We start from the raw sequence: 24,213 nt of genomic DNA, 5'->3' as shown, positions 1-24,213 counted from the left end.
AGGCTGAAGGTGCCACCCAGCCCGGCTCAGAAAGGCTTTGAAGAGGCCATAGTTCTTTATGTGCACCCCCCAAAGCACCCAGGGTTTCACATTTATTTTCATGGTTCAACAAATATATACATATATATGTATATGTACATACATGTTATAGATACATATGCAGAGATGTAAGACACAAAGAACACAGTAAAACACTAAAACTGGGAATCTATCTAAAGAATGTAGAAACGTTTGTTGTACCACCTGGCTAACTTTCTGTAGCTTTGACATTTAGACACAGGGACACAGATTTCAATAATCCCATAAAGCTAACTTACACGGTTTACAACTAGAAACACTGGCAATGAAGTGATGATTCAGGACAAATGGAATTCTGAGAAGGATAAGCTTATGAGGGAGAACCTCACAGGAGCATCTGATACTGCAAGTATCCCCACTCAATTATGAATGTTGGATTTTCCTGTGCCCACACCACCAGGGTGAGCTCTCCCCCACTGCCCCCACCAGCTCACCCAGTGTCAAAGCAGGCAAAGGGCAGGGCCAGCTCTCCCATGCTCACGCCTTCTTGGGTGAGCTCACCCACACTCTTGTCACAAGGGTTAGCCCTATCACGCTGCCCAGGCAAGATGCAGGACCCCCTTTCCAGTGTGCTGCACGGTGAGGGGCAAGGGAAAGTCTCCCACTCTCATGACCCAGGGGCCAGGTCTCCCATCACTGTAAATGACAAAGGAGGCCATAGTTCTTAAGCCTCAGCTATATCAGAAGAATTTGAGTTAAATTCAAGTGTCCAGGAATTAGAAGCCAGACCCTTTAAAAAGCTTGCCAGGTGGTGTGGTATATAGAAGAGTCAGAGATTCTGCCTTTGTAGTAAAAAGTGACAGTTGTCACCAAGGCATCATTGCTAAGATGTGGTCTCCGTTCTCGTTGCTCCCCATTGCCCTCCCCCAGGCTGTGAGTGAGGCTTCCTCTTTGCTCTTTCTGCTGTTCATCGCCGGCCCTATATGACTCTCCTACCTCATCTCCACACAAGAGAAAGAGAAATCTTTGCAAAGGCATATGGCAAGGACCTAGCTATGTTCCCTGTTCTGTTGAATTAAGAGTGAGTTCATGCACTTGGTCCTTTCCTTGGCCATCTCTTCAGTCTGTCTGGTCCCTGGTATCCAGATGTTTCACACTGACTCATTTTTGGTCTCTGGGGCTGGTCTGCAGATGTGCTTTAACATAATTGCGTTAATAGCAGCATCCATTGTGCTGCTAGCCCAGGGCTGTAGGAGGTTTCAACCCTGACTTCATCATAGCTGCAAACCTGGGGCAGCTTTTCCAATGGTGCTTCTGGGGCTTCCTGTAAGGCTTCCTGTCAAACCTGTGGCTTTGTCTGTTCAATGTCTTCCTTGCCACCCAGCCACTGGATCTCTCTTTTGAAAACGGCCCAATACATTTGTGAACCTAATTAAATGGATAAAAGAAGGCTCTGGCTGGGCAATGCTGTTTTAGAAAAAGGTCAGTTGTGGTCACAAGGGATTAAAGTACTTTTCCTTAGAGGCTTGTGAATGGACCCAAAGGCAATTTCAAAGCTAAAGCATTCATGTGTGCATCTGGGTTCTTTTGCAGCATATGGGCCTGCTGCATAGGAAATGAAGGGTGGCAAGTATGGCCACTGTGTGCCAGGCACTCACAGACTACCCTTCCATGGCCTGGATGCAGAATACCTGCCTGAATCAGCTGACTCCCAAGCTGGGCCCTGCAAATAGAGGCTGCCTCCTATCTCGCAGAATACTCTTTCCATAACACAAGAGTGTAGGCATCGAGGGATCAAGTCCTGGAGCGAGGAAATGTACCTATTATTTTTACACACTGGCTTCTCAGGTTTGAGCACGGCTCTGCCAGCAGAGGGCGTTGTTGGATTCTTTGCTGCCCAGAACTTCTCTCCAGGCTGTTTAAGATGCCCAGTGGGAGGGGCCTGTTAGGAACTAAGACCGGTTAGCTGTCCCTAAGGACACTGAAGATTATTGCTTTCTTCCTAAAGACTCCCTAAAGTCAGAGTGGAAGTGAAGGTATCCCCAGTCAGGAGCCTCCCATCTCCCTTCTCTGTAGCTACGTGTGCCGTAAATCTAAGTCCTGCCTAAGCCAGGATCCCATCTTGACGTATACAGGCGGGTAATGGCAGCCAGCCACACTTTGGGGTTCAAAGCTCCTCCGCTAACCTCTCTACTGTCCATGTCTGTGACAGTAGGACAGCAGGCCACTGTCCATGTTTGTGACAGCAGCACAGCAGGCTACAGTCTACGTCTTTTGTGAGGGCAGAGCAACCTATTGCCATGTGAGTCCTCGCACACTCAGAACTCAGGGTACTAGATCTTAAGGTCCATCTGGGGTGCTTGGCACTGCCAGGTGGTGGGCAGACCTCTGCAAAGCATTGCTGGACTTCCTATAGATACCACCTGGAATTCATGCAGGTGGTGCTAGGGGGCTGAGGTGTTGCTCCCAGGGACTCCCCCTCCTGAATGTGGAAAACCAGGACGTAGCTATCTGGTGAACACATCAGGGTTCTTCGTCCCTTTGTCTCTGAGAAATCCTGGCCTCATTTATGTCTATCTTGGAAGCTTAAACTATAGAATTACTACTGCCGTCTTATGACACATGCCTTCAGCCTTGCCCATGCTTGGGGTCTTCTTCCTCCTCTCTCTCTGCCGCCTTCTCCTCTTCCTTCTATTATTATTATCATTACTGTTGTGTGTGTGTGTGTTTGTGTGTGTATGTGTGTGTATGTGTGTGTATGTGTGTATGTGTGTGTATGTTTGTGTGTGTGTATGTGTGTGTGTGTGTGGTTACTGAGGACAAGTTTGTAAAACTGATTCTTTCCTTTTACCTTCACATGGGTCCTGGGGTTTGAACTTGGGCAATCCAGCTTGCACAATAGTTAATTTTTATCCAGTGAGCCACGTTGTCACCTCTGTTTGGAAGAGTTCAGGTCACACACACACAAAAAGGTTGGACAGTGTCCAGTCTGTAAATTGTCCACAGAACACAGACAGGGTTAAGTAGAAACACCAAAAAGCCAGATGTGTCACTTTTTGTCATCTCAAGTGAGAGACTGCAGAGTTAAGGGACAGGAGAATAACATCTGGAGACTCTTAGTTCAGTGTTGCTGTGGTCTGGAATCCAGTTTAGTCTCATACATGGGAGTGAAACCTGCAATCAACCTTTCAGACTTGTGCTTTGGAACTGCGCTTCTCTGACTGACTGTGCTGGACCACACAAAGCTCCAGGTTATGTCAGTAATTTACATCTCTTCAAAGTGTGGAATGAGATCTCAGAGGGCCTGTCAGTGTTCTGTGTCTGATTTCTAAAACACACACACACACACACACACACACACACACACACAGAGAGAGAGAGAGAGAGAGAGAGAGAGAGAGAGAGAGAGAGAGAGAGGAAAATCTCAGTAATTCAGTTTTATTTCATTTCTTTCCTTCTGTTGGCAAAGGTTTTACCTTCCAAAGATGTCATGCCCAGGCCAGGAGAAAAGCCTTCTCTTTGATGGAAATTTCTCAGTGACCCCTGCTATAGAAAGAAGTGGTAACAAAAGAAGCTCTGCCATCTACTTGAGACAGGCCTCAGTGCATCTAGCCCTAGCCAATCAAAGCTGCGGACTGGGGCTGGGGAGGCCACCTCCTCCTGGGGACACATCCTAATGCTTACTAGGGTTGGTAGGCTCCCTGGGATTTGTGGAGAGAACTGTAGTTCAGCCATTGTGAATTGAGCCTTGATGAAAAACTAAGGGCCAAGCTGTGTGGAAATCCTAGGCTTGCATTTTGTGTCCTGTGGAAAGGTCAACAACATCTCCTGTAAATTGCCTTTACAATACAATCCTGGGGGTCACTCTCTCCTTTTTGTCCTGAGTCAGGACTGGTTGTCTACCCCACCTCTAGCTTGTGCTTCCCCTGATTTCGGAGTGGAGTGACCTTCCGAACAGTCTCCTTCAGGGAACTTGTGTTCCCTCCACCCTGCCCACACTTCCTCTGCATTTCCTTTCTCTAAACAAGGCGTTGCCCCCTTCCTGTTTCCCCGTCAGTAATGACTGCAACCCAGGGAAGGGAAATGTCACACTAAGCCCCTTCCTTTGTCTTTACCTTCAGACTTTGGTTTAGGACTAAAGGCAGTGTATGGAAGAGATAAAAGATGGGTGCATCTATCCAGCCGCCTACTCTGATGCTTCCTGTTTGAAGATCCTTATAGGATGACACCAGTCTTCAAGTCAGTGTGCAGGAACCACAAATGCTGATGTGATGCTCCAGGCAAAGGCTGGAATGGTAAATCAGCCCACATAAAAATCCTGTTACCATGAAGGATCCAACAGCTCAACTGCTTGCAGCCCCTGATACCAGAGTATCAGATACTGAAGATAAAACAAAAATGCAACTTCTGCTTTTAAGGTTACAACTCTTGATTACAATACAAATAGTGTCAAAGGATGGTATTGGACATTCGTGTAATGTATGTATCCCTATTATGTCTATGTTCTTGCTACACATTATCAGCACCAGTGCAAGATGAGTTTTCCCAAGTTGCTTCTATGTCTGCTGGGGAATGCCTTCCCCAGAGACAGAGCTATGAAGAGGCAGGAGCAGCACACAAGGCCAAGTAGGCACCTCCATCAACAGGGCTAGTGGGTAGATCCCCCTTTGGTTATGGTGTGTAGAAACACAATGGCCCCCAGAATGAGTGGTTCGGGGGCATGTAGAAGGCCCATTGTGATAGCTGACCTTTCACCCACTGCCCTCTAGACCTGAGCGTCTGCCTTCAGTGTAGAGAGAGAGCAGGAATTCCTTCCAGGAATCTCTCTCCTCCACAGCTGCGCCCTCACTGCTGCCTCTTGAGTAACTAGGCATTGCTGCAACTGAAGGAGACCTGGGGTCAGTGGGGGTGTTGTTTATTGGGGTAGAAGTCACTTTTCTGGGCATTGGTTGCCAATTTTTGACAGTGAGTAACAAAGATAACAATCTTGTGTCCCCTTCCATACTATGGATGTTACGAAGCATCTCTATGAATATCTTTTAATCCCTTTGGGTAATGCTGGGAGGGAACCTCAATTTAGTCTCCATTTTGTTGAAATGTGGGCTCAGAGAAGTCAAGTAACTTTTCCAAAATCACACAGTAATTTCAAAAATACAGTTCTACCATCTGTGGAAGGAAATCCCAAGAGCTTGGCCTGAAACCATGGCTGGTACCAAATCCCAGGTATGTTTCCCTCTATATATACATATCTATGAAAAATTTACCTTATCAATCAGGCACAATATTAAGTTTATATTAGGTAACAAGATAGAGTAACCATAGTAATGCTATTTAAAATAGATGAGTTGTTTGTTCCTGGAATTTTTTATTTAATATTTAGAGGGGAGGAAGTGACTGTATTTATGGATTATCTACTTTATTAAGCACCATTACTGCTGTCACATGACATATGATAGTAGAGGACAGATCGTCCCTTGACCCGGCACACACAGACGATACTCAGTACTTCCCGAGAGTGACCCAGTCATGACAGTTTGTCCCAGAATGGAGCTGGGAAGAAACACAGCACTTCTGAGTATCAACTTTTGGATGAACCAAGTTGGCCTTTAGAGATTTGCTGTGTCATGCAGAGCCAGAGGCACCTCACTGTCCCTGGATGGCCAGTGGCTCTGATTCACAGCCTGCTCAGCTCACAGCACACATGGTTTCGAGTGAGTTAACAGTGTCCAGAAAAGTGCAAGTCAGTGAGCAACATTAGCCAGTGCCCACGGTGAGTGCCACCTGCCCCTGGGGGTGGGGGGGGGGCGAAAAAGCCTCTGAGAAATGGTGCAGGATTCATGGAAAGCTAAGGAACGTATAGGAACCAGCTTGGGGATCAACCCCAGAAAGTACACTCGCAGGCCTGTGAAACAGACTTAAAACATTCTTTCAATGTAATACTACTCTCCTATTAAAAAAAAAAAGTGCCAAGACCAATCACGGAGAGGGTGAGGGAAGCTGGGGAAGATAGATAGAGTACAACTACATACCTCACAGTGAGAGATGATGCAGCCACAAGATGAACTCTGCGGAGTGAGGCAAGAATATGGCACATTTGAGATGGGAGCCAGAGGAAAGGGATAGTGTGCGATTATACGAGTTTTCTCAGTTGCTGGCTAAGAGGTCAGGCCAGGCCTGTTCATGCTGCGCTGTGCCCTGCCTCTCAGTTCCAGGGAAAGGGCAGCTGTTCATGGCCTTCTCTTTAAGTAGAAATATTATCTATAAGTTCACATACTACAGGCAAGCATTGCTTTTAAAAATTCTGGAGCCCTGTTGATTTCTACACTGAGACCTTAAGAATGCTGAGAAGCTGCCTGAAAGGGATTCAGAATTGGGTAACTTGAACCTAGTACACGAGAGCCTCCTGTGTATCTCTGTAGCATGTGGAAGGAGATACATTTTGTAGGAAAGGTTTCGGTGCACTGTATTACCTATAGCAAACTCAGGGTAGGACTACCTTCAGATCCCCTTTCTCCCTGTGATGTTGGCTACCATCTCGTCCCTGAAGAACCCTGCCTCTCCCCCTACCCCCAACCTCATCCCCTGCCAACCACCTGTCCCACTCCCTGGCATCACCCCAACACTGTTGTGGACTATCCAGCTCTGGGAGTTCTTATATTAGATAGGCTCTTGTCCTGTTTGGGGTGACAGGACAAATGCACGGCTCTTCTGGAATGAGGGCTGGCTGTATGGACTGGCTGCAGATGAGTCTTTGTAAGTCTCCCTTTCTGTCTTTCTGTCATCTTCAGTGCTCTGGGACCAGAAACCCTGTGGAAAGTAGTGGCCACAGCTTGGACCATCTCTGAGAGTTTTGTCTGAAGCACAGTACTTGAGCCCAGCAGTGGACGCAGAGTTCTATGTATTAGTTAACCGGGGGAGGCCAGTGTCTGTTTGGAAATACTCAAATATCCCAGTCCCACTGCTCTCAGCCACTAGTTAAGCATCAATTGTCCCTCTGAGATTGGTGCTACATCTGTCTACCTCAACCTGACTGAAATGACACAGTTGATGGCAGGCTAGAGTCAGGATGATTAGGGAAATGACTCAAATGACCTCACTCTGACCAGTGCTCCTCAGGTTATGGTGACCTAGAAAACTCTGTCTATGATGCTTGGTGACATCTTCAGAGAAGCAAAGAGTAAGCATAGGCTATCACTGACAGGCCCTCAGAGACATAGCTCCTTCCAAGAGTGGTCCTCCCATGGGTTGCCCAAGTGCTGGGAAAGTATGGACCAGCATCCGGCTCATCCCCCTCAAGGGGCTTAAGAGGTCCAGAAGCGAGAGCAGGAATTACCACTGAGTCAGAGCGCCTGTCACAGAAGCAAGTCCTTGATTATCATTATGAGGTGGGAGGGAGAATGGAAAGGATTCTTCTTAGTCGTTTCTCTGTTGGGTGGGAAAGAATGGATGACCAGGCTCCTCATACCCAATTCTTCCTCGTGAGCATCTGGTGCTCATAACCTTTGGAAACCCTTTGTCAGAGCCACACACCCAGGAAAGAGCCTGATTTTCATGGGGAATTTTCTTCCTTACATTCATTCCCAGCCCTTTCTCTTTCAGTTTTCATTTTAATTAATTAATTGTGTGCATGTTTATGTGTGAGAAGCTACATGTATGAAGCCAGAAGACAACCTGGGGTGTGGTTTCTCATGTGCTGTCTGCCTTGTTTCTTGAAACAGGATCTTTCAGTGGGACCCAAAGCTCACAAATTAGGCCCAGCTTGCTGGCCAGTGGCTCTAGGGATTCTCCAGTGCTGGAGTTACAGATACAGACTACCATCCTTGGCTTCTGTTCATGGGTTCTGGGGCACCTCAGGTCCTCATGTGTGCATAGCAAGCACGTGCCTACTAAGCTATATGCCCAGATCCTTTCCCCCTCTTAGACTTCTGTGCACAAAATATTCCCAGAGAGTCTCTGTGGTCATGGTAATGGGGTTTCTCTCTCTTTTCCTCTTCAACAGTGTACACTGACACACTCACCTGTGTATCTTCAGCCCCTTCACACTCCCACACACATGGGCTCCACTTGGGAAGTGGGGCCATCCTCAGGAAGCCAGTGGTTTGAATGAAACAACCTCCACTACAGGTAGGATTGTGCCCTCCTCCCTAGTTATCATGGCAAAGCCTCAGCCCCTAGTGCCTCAGGAAGTAACTGGTTTGAAGACAAGCTCTTTCTGGAGGTGATAAGGCCAAATGAGGTCATCAGGGCAGGTTGTGATCTAATATGACTAGTGCCTTTAATAAGCAGCAAGCAGGACACAGACACAGAGAAAATACATAAGATGCTAGCAAAGCCAGGGGCTACAGAGGAGCCCAGACCACCTCACCTGGACCTTAGATGTTTCTCTTCCGGAAACACTAGGAAACAAACTCCCGCTGCAAGACTTGTAGAAGAATATCAATCTGCTGTTTTGTGAGCTCTGACTTGTATCCCAGATGTTAAAACAGACACCACAGGAAGGTACTGGGGCTCAACTCAGTGGCAGAGTGCTTGCTTCTAAGTCTCTGGTTTCCTAAATCTGAAAAAAAAAATATCTAGGAGTCCAGGTTTAGATGAGGCCCATGCCTTATTATGACAGACTAGGATAAAAATAAAAACAGAATCAACCCTGCTTAAATTCTGGTCACTTGCCTAAAATGAAGCTGTCTGGCTTTCCAAGAGACCAGGATTAAATGTTCCTTTCATGTCAGTTCTTACACTGTGTAAGTGACTCTGCGTGACCTGATGGTTACTAATCAGTTAACTTCCTATGGTTCTGTCATATCTGGATTATAAGAAACGTGATTTTGAAATAGCTGGCCCAACTTCTGCATTTGTTTCTTCTCTTCTCAGCCCTTCTCTGCCTAGGAAATACACCTTCTCCACTGGGCCCAGAGCTACATGACCTATTTCATGGAACAAAGTTTTCTTGATTCTACAATAAGAATTAAGCCATCAGCCTTGTAGTATTGTCCTCTGATGCAAGCTTGACTCCCTTGTCCTTTTGCAGAACCTGGGTTGGGGAGGAAGCTTCTAGACTGACATTCACTTTAAACATAGTGACATCTTTCCATTTACTTGCAAATAAAAACCATGGCATCATGAAGAGAGGCAGTGTAGCTGACAGCCTGTGATGGCTGTTCTTCATTGTCAACTTGACTACATCTGAAATTAACTAAAACCCAAGTGCATGAGTATTTTCACCTATTATGAGGAAATTTTTTTAAATTAAATTATTAGAAGTGGAAAGATTCACTTTTAATTTCGTTTTTTTGAGGTAGGAAGACACACCTTGAATCTTCTGGCAGTCTAAAGGACATGAAAGAAGAAAACTAGCTTCTCTCTCTCTCTCTCTCTCTCTCTCTCTCTCTCTCTCTCTCTCTCTCTGTCTTTCTCTCTGTCTGTCTCTGGCAAGTTCATTTCTCACTGACATCAGAGCCTCTTCTTCAGAATTCTGGGGTACACTGAAGACCAGCTGAGATGTGCAACCTTGTGGACTGAACAACAACTGGATTGTTGGACCTTCCAGGCATTGTTGAAGTAGCTGGGCTACTTTAGCCTTTAAGGGATTCTAATAAATTCTACACACATACACACACACACACACACACACACACACACACACACACACACACACACACACATTTATTCTATAAATTCTGTTCCTCTAGAGAACCCTGATTTATACACAGCTCATTGTTTTGCTTTTGTTAGCTTCAAGTTAGTATTCTGTGTCATAGATATACTTAGAGCACTGGCTTTCAACCTTTCTAATGCTGTCACCCCCTGATACAGTTCCTCATGTTGTGATGACCCCAGCCATAAAATTATTTTCATTGCTATTTCATAACTATAATTTTGCTACTGTTATGAATCTTAATGTAGATGTCTGTGTTTTACGATGGCCTTAGGTGACCCCCTTGGAAAGGTTGTTGGACCCCAAAGGTCTGACTTAGAGGAAGATTCTGGAATTTTTTTTTTTGTTTTGTTTTTTTGTTTTTTGTTTTTCGAGACAGGGTTTCTCTGTATAGCCCCGGCTGTCCTGGAACTCACGCTGTAGACCAGGCTGGCCTCGAACTCAGAAATCCGCCTGCCTCTGCCTCCCAAGTGCTGGGATTAAAGGCGTGCAAGATTCTGGAATTTAAGGGTGTATCTGGTGAAATCTTCAATCCATCTTTCACCCCTGAGCCTTAACCTGCAGGTTGTACCGTCTTTCCAAATTAACTTCAAAAGGGAAATTACAGAATATTTCAAAGCTCTGAGTTAAGTTCCAACTGCACCACAGCTATATTTCTTTTTTCCTTTTCTAAATTACGGCTTAGAAAAGCCACCAAAGATGGCTTATGCCGTAAATGCTTAAATTTTGTTCCTGACGAAATGCATAAAGTGGCTCAAGCATTACTTAAGAGGGTCATGATTAATGCTTATGAGCCAAGACATATGCCTCAAAACGAAATGCTAACGTCTTTAGTCACCATCCGTGCTTGGGGAGAGGGGCTGGAATGCCTCATTCCTCCATGGGACTGGTGACGCCTGTGACAAAGGGGCCAGCGCTTCTGATTCAGATGCTATTTTCTGCTGGTCTTGGCTAAGTGGCTTCAGGTCACGTACCATAGTCACTGGGCTTATTGCAATGGTGTTCCCCATTATCCATTAGGATGCAAGATCTACCTCAAAGGTGACGCACACATACTATGACAAAGGGTGGCAATCACAGTGACTATTAAGTGGGAAAGCACAGTACCCTTTTGACACAAGGAGTCTGCCAGTAAGGAGACTGATTTGTTGACTGGTGTTTGACACATAGGATGTTTCCTAAGGCGACAACCACCGTCAGGGTCTTTAGGGTTTCAATAAATCTGTAACAGAATTGTGTAGTAGTAGGGATGAGAGATGGTCTTTTCCTAATACTCTCATTTTTCCTCAGAGCAAGCAGGGCTGTCACAACATTGTTTGTCTCCCTCCACCTACACTGATGCTATGTGGTGAACTCAGTGCTGCCAAGAAACGTTCATATGTGAGGAGTCCCAGGCTGTGGTGATGTTCACTTGTAATCCCAGCATTCACGAGGCTGATGCAGAGAGATCACAAGTTTTTAGGTCACTCTGGGCCTGGGCCAAAACTCTGGAAAGTAAGCCAAATCAAAGAATATAACCAAAGATCGGTGTGGTAGAAGAGACGGCCTCTACTGTCTAAGTCTTTAGAAAGACCCATGGTACTCTTGTTTGAACTCTGGAACTATTCAATTCTGGGTAATAAAACCAGAACACAGAGTGGTCATTCAGAGAGGAAGATCGTGATACAACAGAAGCCCTGCTGAAGCCCTTGGCCTTGTGACTACCCACACGGTGATGGCTTTGTGGGCCAGCTCTGTGGCTATTCCACCTCAGGTGAGCCCTGAATGCCATGGCACATCTAGCATTGCATACAGAAAACAAAAACAAAAACAAAAAACAAAACAAAACAAAACAAAAAACCCACACAGGCCATTAATACTGTGAGAAGAGATAAGTGGTTGCTATTTAAAGCAATGAAGTTGTGAGATGGCTTACTTTGTAATAGATGTAACTGAGACATCTATAAATAAGATTGTCTGATGAGTCCTGGGCCACATTCAAACCCAGTCTTGGAACCTCTGCTGAAACCCAAGCAACATGTCTGCGTAACTTAGGTGATGTGGGCATAGTCACTGGGTCAATAGAAGGAGAGCCAGGCCAACAGGGTCTGTGCAGGGAGCTGTCATGATGGAGGCTTATGTACACATTTCAGGGGGTGTGTGCCCTCGTTCTCCAAGGTCACTGATGTCAGCGTGAGATGTGGTCATGAGCATCCCAACAGAAACAGAAGTGAAGGTTACGGTATATGTGGATCAGGAACGAGAGGTGGAGACCTCCATGTTTGGCATCCCCTGTCTAGTTAATCCTCTTGGCTACTCAGCGACAGAACAGTCCTCTCCCATGTCCGATGCTTAAGAAGGGGGAGTGGTTCTTTTCTAAGATTCCCAGTGGTTACTAAAGAAGGAAAAGCTGCTTGTGTGATTCCCTAGTGTGTGTGCCTGTATGTGTTAGCACACACACGAGAGAGAGGAGAGGGTGGGGGGGGGAGAGGGAGAAAGAGACAGATACACACAGAGACAGCGAAAGAGAAAGACACACACACACATACACATGGGGTGGGGGAAGGTTTCTTATGGACAATATTGTCTTCTTCCTCTGATTAGGAGTGATAGAGCTTCAGAGTGGCCTTTATTCTCTGTGGGGCTGTGGAAGAGGCTTGGCTGCTGCTGTCGTGGCCTAGTGAGGTTGTCTGAAAGGCCAGGCCCTAATAATCTGGCTTCTGCCTGTCTTTACTCTCTAGATCAATGTCAGCTACTCAGCTTTCTTCTTTCCACCTCTCCCTTCTGATTGTCCAGCTTTTAGGTAGTATCCTATCAATTACAGAAAGTATCGAATGTGGAAGATCAGCTGTGTAAAGAGATCACTCTCTGGGAAATGTAGAAAGCAAAGAGATGCCTCAGAGGCCAGGACAATGTCCTGTGAGTTCTGCATGAAAGTCTGTTATTCTAGACAACCACATAAGGAACCAGGCATGAGGAGAAAGGTAGACTGAGGCCAGAGACACACACTGCATCTGATCTAAAATAACAGAAACGGATAGAAATTAGGATAGAATAGTAATGTTGCTATTTAGAGTCAAGCTCAGATGCATGTGCCCCGAGAGATGGGGTGAAGCTTGCATCTCTCACTTACTGTGGAGAACACATAACTTGGACCTTGACCAGAGCTTCGTCTTGGGCTCTCAGCAACTGTAGGAGCAAAGCCTGTCCTTAGAGAACCTGCTACCTGGGAACTTGGATTTAGATGAAATTCTCCCATGAAAAATTGACTCACAGAGGACAGGTGCATGTCTGAAAGGGACTCCTGAAAACATGTACCTTGTCTCCCAGATTGTCCCTCTCCATCAGTAGCTTCCTTATCAGAGTGGGAGAAGGTGACAGTGCATGCAGATTTTGGCTGGACGCACAGACGTGTCCATACTCATGGGAGGCTGAGAGACTTCAGTTGTGTTGATTCTGAGGTCTCTTTGGCTGGACCATAGGATTATACCACAAGATTTCAGCCCTCCAACACACTGCCACTCTCCTCTTTGGAAGACACAGTGTGGAAATAAGGAGCCATTAGTAGAAAGTTGGTGCAGTTTATGGATGCGCAGGCCACCCCATCTGCATCTCTACCTGACTTCAGTGTGAGGAAGGTAGCATGGGCCTGCTAACTGAGCTGAGCTCTGCTCACAGATCCTCTATGCTGGGATCTCAGAAGAGAAAATGTTGTCTTTGGGCCATGGCTCCCTATCTTGTTTATTCAGTTGGTAAGAGAGGAGCCAAAGAAGACATGAGAGGTACACCTGCAGGTTTAAAAGACTGAACACAAAACAGAAAAGGACCTGCCCTGTGTTTCCTAATATTAAAGCCAGGGGTGAGGGTGATGTGTGTGTGTGTGTTTGTTTGTTTGTTGTGTATATGTGTGTATGTTTGTTTTGTTTTTTTTGTGTGTGTGCGTGTGTGTCTGTGTGTATTGCTTTATTTTCTGGCATTCTGCCTTTTCCCTGCAGGATTGGAGAATGAAAAGGAAGCAGAGAAAAATAGCCAGTGTTAAACTGGTATTTGGAAATCAATAGTTTCAGTGTGTGTTGCTGGACAGAATTCATAATGTAAATCCTTATATTAAAACATAATTCAGTTCTCTGTGGACTTAAGAGAAATCTAAATTCCTCAGCTCACTCTAAATTCGGTGATTTGTATGCATGCTGAGGTACAAGGGCCACACTTCTAAGAATAAAGAAAATCTCTTCTTTAAAACAGGTACAGCTGTCTAAAATGAGGCAGTGAACCACATGTCTCTGGGGGCATTCAGAAGACCCAACGACTGTAAGCCAAGCATGTGGCTGAGAAAGTGAGCACACCCAACAGAGAGTAAGTTGAAACCCCTATCTGGTTGTTCTTCTGTTCAGCAAATATTGAGCATTGTGGCTCTACTCAGGGTGATAGGTAACAGGGTAATAGTATAGCAGATGTCACATGCTTCAGAAACTCTGAATCCTAGCACCCTCCTCCCCATGCTGTGACCCTGTCTACTGCTTGTTTTGACTACCAAACTTTGACCAGTCTGTGTGACTACTGACTGTGGTATGACTTACTCTAGTCATTAGACCTCCCCACAAACCACTGCTTTCCTGCATGTCACTGCTTCATATCCAGAAAAGGAGCATAAAGGAAGAAGCTATGACCCCTGACTGTCCCCTCCACGTCTGGAACTCCAAGTGACAGGACTGAGGCAACTTCCTGGCCCTTGCACAGTGACGCTACTTTCTCTGTCTTTTTGAGTCATGTCTTGTCATCTTTGCATCATTGATTACTCAGCTGGGCTAAGAAATCCTGGACTTGTATTTCATTTGGAGGGAGAGGTGGAGTCAGAGGAGAAAACTGCATGCCTTACCATGAGTTTGGTCCCTTGGGCACAATCTCCCAGGCAAATGGATGTTCCAGATTCCCGAGGTTTAGCGCTTATGATAGACAGGGAGCAGGGAGTACTGTTTCCATTTACTTAAAAGCATGAGCTATTGGGCAAGCGAGGCACATTTGTTGGAGGAAAATCAGCCGAAGTGAAGAAATGAACCCAAACACTTACCCCCACAACAATGGCTGGAAAAGGGTTAGCAGGAAATCCAGCCCATGCATATCTGTCTCTCTCTTTTCCCTCCCTTCCGTGTGTGTGTGTGTGTGTGTGTGTGTGTGTGTGTGAGAGAGAGAGAGAGAGAGAGAGAGAGAGACAGAGACAGAGACAGAGACAGAGAGAGACAGAGAGAGAGATAGAGAAAGGGAGGGAGAGGGGGGATGGGGGGAGAGAGACAGAAACAGAGAGACAGAGAGAGACAAGAGAGAGACAGAGACAGAGAGACAGAGAGATAGTCAGAGAAAGGGAGGGAGGGAGGGAGGGAGAGAGAGAGAGAGAGAGAGAGAGAGAGAGAGAGAGAGAGAGAGAATGTGCGCAAATTGGGGCAATAGGAGAATCATGCTGTAATGATAGACCTCTGCATGGAAAGTTTTGTGATTATTTTTCAATTTGCCAAATTCATTATAAAGATGTGGAGCAGTCTGCTGATCTTGATGTTTACTTTCCTAAGACTATAATTACTTCTGTGCCTGTATGCATTTGCATTATATAGACATAGACATAGACATCATGTACTTATACATCATATACATATATACATACATATACTACTATGTTCCCCTGTGCATATGAGAGGTCAGTGGTGGAAGTTGGGCGTCTTCTTCAGTCACTCTGCACCTTATTATTAGAGGCCAGGCTGCTCACTAAATCTGGAGTTTGCCAGTTTGGCTAGACTGGTGAGCTCCAGGGATCTTATATTCCCAATGCTGGGATTACAGGTGTGTGTTCCCATACCTGGCATTTTATTTGTATGCTGGGGATCTAATCTCAGGTCTGATGATTGCACAGTAGCCATTTTACTGACATCACCATCTCCTCAGCTTCATTTTACTTTTAAAGAAATCTTTGCTAAGTACCTCACACACTTCTTTGCCTTCTTTCCCTCCTGTTTCCAAATTGGAAGGTGGGAATGTGACACAGATTTGTCTGTGGCTGCTTGGGGACAGCTATTATTTTTTAAACCCAGTGAAAGTAAAGTTGAAAAAGAGGAAGTGGCTTGGCAGAAAGAAAAGATCTCAGGACTAGACATCAACACTGACTCTGGATATACTCAGGTTACTCTGGCTCTTGGGTACATTTTGGAACTATTTCTGCCTCTGCTTCCCTGATTTAATTAGGAGGACTCACTTGGAAACACCTCTAGGCCCCCGTGGCTATGAAGAACACCCTTAAGTTTGCTATCAGCAGGATGGGTCCAGGGTGGAGTTCTTAGATGTTTAGCAGAACCAGTCCACAGCAGCAGTTGTCCTTTGGAGAAGACAGGATCAGTTACAAAGGTAACCGCATCACGTTTCCTAGGGGACAAGCTAAGGATGTAGGTTCCTGGGTCCAGCGCTGCTTCTCCAGATTCGGCTTCTGTGGGTGGGTGGGACTCTGAAAACATGCTTTTTGCTAAGCAGCTCTGAACTCTGCCAAAGGAAGTTTAGCTCATTGCACCACTCCTGCAGTGTTATTGCTCTTAGGATTTTGGAGCGAGTTCTGTTCATTGTTAATTGCTTCCTAAATGCTTAGCCTGGAGTGAACAGGGGCAAAGATAAGACAGGCAAAACTGAGCATTTTGCATTTTTCTCTCAATGTTTCACAAACTATTCATTCCTTATGCTTCTTGTTGTCATTTTAGTCTCAGACCAAGAACCTGTCTCTTTGTGCTTCCCTTCTCGGGTTGTCTTTACCCATTTAATCCCTTGTTTTAAACCTCATCCTTCCTGGATAGGGATTAACCCTAGCTCTAGATTCTTAACATCTGTGGAGAACAGTGTGAGCAGAGAAAATGGGAGACACATGCTGTGCTAGATGCAGGTTGCCCTTATGTGACAGCTTGGTTCACTGGAATAAACATTCCTGTGAGGAAGATTGTCAAGGTCTGTGTGGTCTGTGTGGTCTGTCCCACTCATTGGGTTTATCTTGGCTCTGCCCAGTGATAACATGGCTCTGATGAGAAGTCACTTAGCTGAGTTGTTTCAGCTTCTAAGAAGCTGGCCAAATCATTGGGTTCAACCTGATTCTCCAAGAGCACAGGGCCATGCCTTGTCTGCTTCCAACACCCCTTTGGGAGCCTAGAATAGTGTGATTCCACATTAACTAACGTTTATTGATTAATCACAGACTCTTAACCTTTTGAACACTGCCAGATGCCTTAGGAGGAGGCTGTTATTTAGCAGGCTCACTGTGGGTGACCTGTAACACTCTTCAGAGAATTGAAGATGTAATTTAAAGCTGCTTCAATGAGCCTCAACCAATTCTACATATGTCATTATAAACTACAATAAAATAGATAGGCCAATAGCTGTTCACTAAGAACCTGCTTTTCATAAACATATTTTCATTTTAATAAAATCACTTCATTCCTGTGAACTCTATCTCCATGGAAGACTTTCATAAACACGCTACATCTCTCTCTCTCTCTCTCTCTCTCTCTCTCTCTCTCTCTCTCTCTCTCTTTCTCCCTCTTCTGCAAAATGTTTTTGCTTATATTTATTTGTCTGTTGTATACTGTGCTTCATGGGGTCAAAGGAATGACATGGCTGACTGTCATCACCATACCAAGCTAGGCTTTGGAGTAGCCCCTTGTTTATTTGGCATTTCTAGGGGTGCCTGTCTATCTGTGTCCACCTATGGTGGCTAGCACATGCTCTCTGCTAGCTCCTGCTAGTCCACAGATTCCATCTTGACTTGAGCTTTGTTGCATGGCTATCACCTCACACTTGTCTTACTGTTGTAACCTCCTAAGAATTCTCCCTGTTTCCAGTATCTTCTACTCTTATCCCTTCCTCACCTACCAGTCAGGAGACACTTTATTTTTCAAATAATTCATTAGATTGTTTCATTTTTCTCTTGAAGAGCCTGTGTTATTCAGGTTTCTGTGATTTACAGTGTCAAGCATAAGTCAGTTTCTGTAACAGAAATTTACAACTCGTCAAAATGCAGAGACTGCATGACTAGTGGTTACAGCTACAACACAACGCTGATACCTAAAGTCCAGGGAACACTGAGGAAGGGGGCTAAAAAAGATTATAAAAGCCTGAGGACCCAGACACCCACTATGAGTTAGGGCCTCTAAGACACAACAGAGATGTTGTACCTGTGATATCTCTACAATATGGCTGCCTACACAAGGTCTCCAAAGACCATACCAACTGACACACCAACATGGGTAAAAGAAAATTTCACTAGTCTCAGGAACAGATAAAGCTCCTGGGGAAGAAATAACCAGTTGTTTTTGTTTTCATGAATAAGATTCTAATCCTAAGCCATAAGCACAAGCAAATAAGGGCAACATTAATTGGAGTTAGTAGATGTGTGTGTGTGTGTGTGTGTGTGTGTGTATGTGTGTATGTGTGTGTATAATAAAAATAATTATGCATATTGTGAATTCAAGAGGGAATGGTTGGCAGAATATGGGAGGGATTTGAGGGGGGAGGAAGGAGGGATGGAAATGATATAAACAGAATACTTCCATATGAAATTCTCAAAAAGATAAGAACTATAAATTAAAAAAGAAAGGATGTGTTTGGCTCACAGTTGTGGAGCATCTAGTCCATGATCAGTGGCCTACCATTTTGGGGCTTTGGGAGGTGATACGTCATGCTGGAGCATGTAGCTGACCAAACTGCATACTTCCTGGTGTCTGAGAAGTAAAAGAAATCAGAGTCCTACAGCCCCCTTCAAGTCTCCCACAGCCCCAAGACCTAACTAGCCTCCACCCACTAGACCTCACCTCTAAAGGCCCCAGTACCTTGTTGTGTGCTAGAGAGCAAGCACATAGGCCTTTAGGGCAAGGTGGTACAAACTACAGAAGACCCACAGTCATATTCCATAGCACCAATGAGAATCTTCCTTTTTTGGCTTCTCTGTTGATAGCTTCTAGTTGCTCCTGGGATCACAAGACTTGTCTTTGTAGCTTCTTTCCCTTTATTTAAACCAAGCCTTTGCCCAAGCTCTTCTTTCCTTGTTGGCTTCTCTTTCCTCATGAGTGCCCCTTGCCCAGTCTATTGCTGTCGTTTGTCTCTTTACCTATACAGACTTTCCGAAGCCTCATCTCAGGTCACTAGCCATGCTCTGTCACAGCCATTTGTTCTCATTCACCAATGACTGACTTAAGTCCTGACACGCTTAGTACCTGTCACGTGGAAGGAAAAGGACTTACTGACATTAGCAGTCCCATAAATGGAAGTGTGCATATGTGTTTGGGGAGGGTGTGTTGAAACAACATCTTTGTGTCCCAGGAACAGAACTCAATCTATAAAGCTAAGAGGATAGTTCCATCAGCCCACAGAGAGCTGCGTACATTTGTCTGGCAAGAGTGGTGACCCTCACCTCTTCCTCACTTGCTTCTTGTTCCTGCTAAGAAAACACTTCAGAAAAGGTTTGCATGGCAGTAGAGCTAGGGTGAAGTGAGTTTTGCACAAGAGAATCCCCTTAGAGTCTTAATGAGGCTGGAGTGTGGCTAGAACACCAAACCAAGGGGAAGTATATTTCTTAAAGCTTTCCAAACTAACTCATACTTCATAGTGTGTCTCAAGGGACTTCTGTGTTGTGGAGCCAGCTTTGGTCAAAAGTGTTTTGAGGAAACAAATAACATTATTATGCTTTCAACCACATCCTGTGTTTCAGATGAGGGAGAGAAGCAATAAGCCAATGCAGATCTGGAAATGTATATTAGTAGCTTTGGATAGCCAAAATAGGAGTCTCTAACATAGAAAACATGGGCTCACTTTCTTCTGTCCTATGGCCATGCACAGATGAACTATCCCTAGGGACAGCAGGTCTGATATCCTTGCCCCTGAAATCCCAGAAAGAGCTGATACAAAATTCTGCCTGAGTCAGCATCACACTTTTATGAGAAACAGGCTATTTGCTCTAGGTCTGAGTCTTAAGTTCACTTCATGGTAAGCTAAAGCATGTAGTGGAACATGCAGTCTTCCCAAAGGATGTGAAGAAGAAAAAGAGGTGAATTTATCAAATATTGACATGAACTTGCCAATCCAAATTCCTCTTCATTCTTCAGCCATCCCTGCAGCAGGCCTACCATATGAGAAGAAAGGCAGTAAACATAATTCAGACAAGAACTGATGAGAGGAGTAGGGTACAACACAGAGATATGCAGATGTATGTGTACATATACATGCACACACAATGCACAATACATATGCAAAAAATTCTATCTATCACACATCTATGTATATCTCATTTATGTGTGTATAACTATCTATTAAATATCTATCAATTTCTCTGTTTGTCTCCTTGTCTGTCATCTATCTATTTGTGCCTTCCTTTTCTATTCTCTCCATTCTTATGTGGAAATAGAACTTTTTTCCAAAAACAAAAACAAAAACAAAACAAAAACAAACAAAAAACCCCCCTAGTTTCTAGAAATACCAGAATTCCTACATTTTTATGTTCTGAATCATTTTAGGCAGAAGAATTTTCAACCTCCATAACTTGTGTGCTTTCTATACAGTTTAAAGGCCTATACAACATCGAAACTTGATTCTGTAAGAGTTTTCTTTGTTCTTTTTACATCTACTAGAATCCCAAGGTTAATGGAAACTTTCTGAAGATTTAAAAGAGTGTACTTAAAATTATTATTTAAGGATCATCACAAGACTGAGTTATTGGCATTCCCTTCAGAAAGTCCCTCTTATTCATCCCTACCATGGGATGACAGACTCTGTCACACACACTGATTTTATGTTGTCTTACTCTCTTATAACATCACAGAATTTGGCCTGGATTAAAGTCATCTGAAATTTCTGGTTATCAGCTGCAGGGATGACCTCTTTCCTGCTTTGAGAGCACTAGCATGCAACACAAGCATGTGAGACAACAGTCTCCCTTTCAAATGATACATGCTTAAATAAAAGATTCAGCAAATGTTTAAAGACACACAAGCGAGCCCTAGGTATTAGGCATCTGGCTCTGAGGAAGGGTGCTGTTGCTTAAAGGAACATGCCTGTGGTTGGTATTCAGTGTTGTTGAAGCACAGGAACTACCATTATCTTCAGAATGGCACTGTTTGTAGTATACTGTTAGCTCAGTATACTACCGTAAATGGCCCCAAATGCCAGAATGTTCAGCTGGTATGGACTTTATCTTTCTCGAATATAAAAGCTACGGAATGGGCTATGAGCACAATAAAAAGAAAATAGAAATTGCTGGATATTGGCTAAAGCATCTCTCAGTTCTAGTTGCAACATACCCAAGAAAACCTCCTGTTATGTGCCTTCATATGGAACTAGTGGGTTCCCTGGCTGGACCAAATAATGTTCCTGCTGGTATAGAACCCACCCAGGGGCATCTCTCTTTACTCATGAGCTTGAGGCCTATGCCTAGGAGGAAGGAGAGATGTGGATATGTGGGCAGAAGTCTGTTGGCTTCAGAACCCCTCATAAGGCGCTCTCCATGCTTGGCTGCTCTCTCTGTCCTCGGTTAGGTGTTATCTAAGCTGTTACCTGATGATGACTTTGGAGCATGGTGCTTTTATTAAGGATTCTTGAGACAGTAGTCATTCCTGAACATTAGGTTCCTACCACAGCACAAATGTCAACTTCTTAGGTATTGCTTGGTCACCCTCTCAAAATATCATCTCTTCCCCACTTTGAGGCCTTGTGGTTTATATTTTTGTTTATTCCATATACCTGCCTGATACAACCCAATGTCTAGTTGGCTGTTGGTGGTCACACCAGCAGAAGGTAAGCCCCATGCAGGGCATGACATGGTTCTGTTTGTTCCTTACTGAGTCCCTAATGTTTCACAGTAGCTTGTCAAATGTACTATGACTGACTGACTGACTAAAAGAATGTGCCCCATCTCTTGGCTCTCTACTCTCCTGAACTATTAGGTACATTACACTGATTTTGAGCACAGAAATGCTGAGGTCTTCCTGGTTGTGTGAAGGGACCAAAGCCATGGGAGGCTGTGTCTTTATCCTTTACTCAATTTCATTGATTCCAGTAGGAGATACAGGCAAGTGGGAAGTCCCAGGTCCAAGGACAGGGGGCCAGAACAAACTTGTCCTCAGACTACCTAGCCATCTGCTAGCTTGCTCCTCCAGGCCTCAGCTCAGATTCCATCCTCTCCTCAGTTGTTATCTCTGTACATGTTGTGGCTCTGTGGCTCTCCAGAACTTTGGCCTTTTGTCACCTACTTAGGTGTTTGTTCCCTAAATACTACTAGCCTTAAGAGGAGAGAGGCACATTCCCTATGTATCTGTAAGCCTGATGCTGGCACATGAATGTTCATTGAACACTTTCAGGCTTTACTGTCCCTGGAGATCTTGTGGCCTATGCCTAGGAAGCAGGGGCAAGAAAGGGGGAGGAGGGTTCTCTGCATTAGAAGTACTTTGTGACTAGGGCCTCATGTGTGAAAGCAAAGCCTTCTACAAAGAGCAAGGCCTAGGTTCTGAGCCTGGCTTCTGGGGCTCTGGTGGTAGGTAGAACAGCTCTGTGATGACTCTGTGGCAAAGCTCTTTAGGAATGACACAGAGAATCAGTCAAACCTGAGGCCCACATAGTCAGTTGGGTCTTGGCAGTCATGGCCAAGTCTTTATACACTGCACTCAGATCAGACTGCCCTGGGCTGGGTGTGACCAACAGGCCTTCACATTTGCCATATTGAGAAAGTGAAGCCAGGCCAGCCCTGAGTTCTGGAAAATCTGACCAGAGGACCAGAGCTAATAGCAACAGGTACCCATGTTTATGACATTTCTCAGTACAGTATGTCATGATGAATGGGGGATCAACATGAAGTCACTTCATGATGAGAAAGCCGTGCAACACTTAAAGGACAGTCATTGTTTTAACTACTTTTTTATTGCCTTCTGCTCCAGCACCATGCCTGTTACTGCTGAGTTCCTTATCATGATGGTTTGTCAAGGCAAAAACATCCTGCTATGTAAGTTGGAGGCAAAGAGCAAGCCAACTAGAATGCTGGGCTTTTTTGAAACTACAGTGACATCCTTCAACCATACCTTCTAATCCTTTCCAAATAGTTCTACCAACTGCAGACCAAGCATTTGAATAGATGTAGCTATGGGGGTCATTCTCATTAAAATCACCACAGACATGAACTCCATAACACTTTAAAAAATAACAAACTAAAATCTCAGCAGAGGACAGAAGGGGTGTAGTGCTTCTTGGAAGTGCCTAGGCCCATGAATCAATATTTACATCAAATTAGACATAGGTTCCAACATTCAACTGGAAGGAACATGTGTACCCCAAGACGATATGAAATATGAAATGGAGTACAGAGAAAAACACACAAGAAACAAAACAAAGGCCAGAATTTAGCCAGAATGGACCAAGCATTTTAATGTCAAATGTTGGCCCCCTAAAAGTTAAATCACAAAGAAGTGATTATTCCACTGTATATGTATATCACATTTTCATTATCATTCACAACTTAATTTTCTGAGACAGAGTCTACTCCTGCGACCTTGGACTTTCCAATTTGTGTAGGCAGGCTGAACAGTGAGCCCCGGGGATCTACCAGTCTCTGCCTCCCCAGTGCAGGAATTATAAAATATACCACCACTCCCAGATTTTTACATACATACTGGATGATGTACATTGACTGAACTATCTTCCCAGTCACCAGACAGCCTTATTTTTCTTTAAACTTACTCCCAATTTCAAATATCCTGTCGGACATTACATTAGTATACACTCATGTGTCTTAACTTCTGGTTTATCACTTGTGGTCAGCTGAAAGAAAACAGGTCTATAAAAGTCAAGAGCTTACATGTCCATTCCCCAAGAAGCCACTCTTATTATGTTCATGTGTGCAGGGAATATGTTGGCATCCTGGAAGGACTTGAAGCTTTATGCCTCTCTTCCTCTTTTGATCCATGCAGGTTTCCATATAACTGTCCTGGACAAGGGCATGTGCCCTTCACTTTATGCATCTGGAAGTCCTTATCCAGCTAGCTTTTGGAAGAACAGCATCTTGGCGGTCAGAGCCAGTATATACTTGCCAAAAACGTATCAGTGGAATTTTTGTAGAACTGTCTCAAGTGCCATGTCACTGTAGCCAAGGAACCAGCTGTCCTTCCTTACCCAAGGCTACATGGACTTTTGAGCCCCAGCTAGGTATCCTGAAAAGATTGAGACCTCAGAAGGGTGACCTGAGACGTGAAGATGAGATGGAACTTAGTGAGGTCAGTCTGAAGCAGCTACAAGTACTCAGCCAGTGGGTGGAGGACATGTCATGGGAGTCTTACAAACCTGCCTGAGCGCTTTCAGTGTTGAGTTTACAAATCTGCCTGGCTGGGTTCCTAAGGCTTCCTTGAATTTCTTTCCTTTTCTTCTTATTTGATTAGATCAAGATCATAAAAAATGCAAGCAGGCTCAGGGTGTAGCTCATTGTGAGAATGCTTGACCGGTGTGTGCAAGGCCCCAAGGTCAACCCCAGCGCCAAGGGGAGAAATGCAATCAGTCTAATCAAT

At 44.7% G+C, this 24,213-nt stretch overlaps 1 protein-coding gene across 1 annotated transcript in view; it reads left to right on the top strand.

The window, feature by feature from the left end:
- Nucleotides 1-13,897: 13,897 nt before the first annotated feature.
- Cd93 (CD93 molecule) overlaps nucleotides 13,898-24,213 on the top strand; it is a 69,298-nt gene continuing 58,982 nt past the window's right edge. Inside the window, exon 1 of the mRNA XM_034495859.2 lies at nucleotides 13,898-14,008. The gene's annotated coding sequence lies outside the window, so the exon portion shown is untranslated. The remainder of the gene's footprint in view (nucleotides 14,009-24,213) is intronic.

The sequence above is a fragment of the Arvicanthis niloticus genome, chromosome 2, assembly GCF_011762505.2.
Source record: "Arvicanthis niloticus isolate mArvNil1 chromosome 2, mArvNil1.pat.X, whole genome shotgun sequence".
Lineage (NCBI taxonomy): Eukaryota > Metazoa > Chordata > Mammalia > Rodentia > Muridae > Arvicanthis > Arvicanthis niloticus.
Note: the sequence above shows the minus strand (reverse complement) of the source record. Positions and strands in the feature narration are given on the sequence as shown.